This window comes from Carassius carassius, chromosome 35 (assembly GCF_963082965.1).
Source record: "Carassius carassius chromosome 35, fCarCar2.1, whole genome shotgun sequence".
NCBI classification, from domain to species: domain Eukaryota; kingdom Metazoa; phylum Chordata; class Actinopteri; order Cypriniformes; family Cyprinidae; genus Carassius; species Carassius carassius.
Genome location: NC_081789.1, coordinates 22,851,640 through 22,852,801, shown reverse-complemented (window position 1 = coordinate 22,852,801; position 1,162 = coordinate 22,851,640). Strand labels below are relative to the sequence as shown.

The following is a 1,162-nucleotide window of genomic DNA, read 5'->3' as shown; positions in this document are numbered from 1 at the left end:
CTCCAGTGTGTTGTTTGGTAGAAGTGTGAACGCTCAAACTCCTGTGCCTCACTTGATGTTTGGAGTGAGTAACAATAAATACAAATGTACACAATATCTCTCCAAGACACTCTTAATTATTATTATATGTATATATATATATTAGCTGATTTGATCTGATTTTACCTACCCATACAAACAAGTACTAAGGTGTTTCCATTGCATTAGATAATAAAATCACGGTACTCCAAGTTTGAGGTTGGTAAGATTTCTTTTTTATGTTTAAAGACTGCATCTATTTAATTAAAAATACAGTACAAATTGTTAAAAATCATTACAATTTAAAATAACTGTTTTCTATTTTAATATATTTTTAAAATATAATTTATCCCTGTGATGCAAAGCTGAATTTTCAGTATCATTGCTCCAGTCTTCAGAGTCACATGATGCGGATTTGCTGCTCAAAGAACATTTGATATTTTCACCTTTTTTTAAAAATTTATTTATTATATATTTAAAAATACTTTTTTTGTAACAGTGCACAAGTCTTTAATATCACTTTTGATATTTAATGCATCCTTCCTGAAAAGAAGTACTTTCAAAAATATTTTGGTAATGTACTTTTGAAAAATACCATGGTAATGCCACATTACATGACTAAACAGGAATGATATTGTCATGTTATCATGTCCAAAAAAAAAAGACATTGTAGTACATTTTTTAGTGTGCATAGAAGATTAAAGGTTAAAAACTATTTAAAAAAAACATAAATATTGTTTCACAAAAATATTAAATATTTCATTTTGACTGCAGTACATTACATAAACTTGCATCGTTGAAAATCTTCCCTCAGAATGTCATGTGGCAAATACAACTGGTTTTCATGTTCACTCAGTTGAAGATATTAACTATGAAAAGACACAACAGAAAAAAAAGTAGCATAAAATATTTTTATGACACCTCATTTTCACCTCATTACCACTCCCACACATTTAGCACCGCAATAATCACATCCACCAGCAGGTGGCGCTCCTCTCCCTCTCAAACAGAGCATTATGGGTGGGTGTCTAGTGCTGCCCACCACCAGTTCGTCATGAGATAAAACGTAATCGCTTCATCCCCCAAAATGTTCAGTTTAGATCTCAGCAGGCGTTTCTGAAGATCTTAAAGATCTCCTGAAAAT

The 1,162-nt window shown here is 31.2% G+C and overlaps 1 protein-coding gene across 1 annotated transcript in view; it reads left to right on the top strand.

The window, feature by feature from the left end:
• The window catches only part of steap2 (STEAP family member 2, metalloreductase), a 10,137-nt gene extending 10,041 nt beyond the window's left edge, over positions 1-96 (top strand). The window contains exon 5 of the mRNA XM_059524993.1: positions 1-96. This exon is cut by the window's left edge and continues 1,347 nt beyond it. The gene's annotated coding sequence lies outside the window, so the exon portion shown is untranslated.
• The last annotated feature ends 1,066 nt before the right edge of the window (positions 97-1,162 follow it).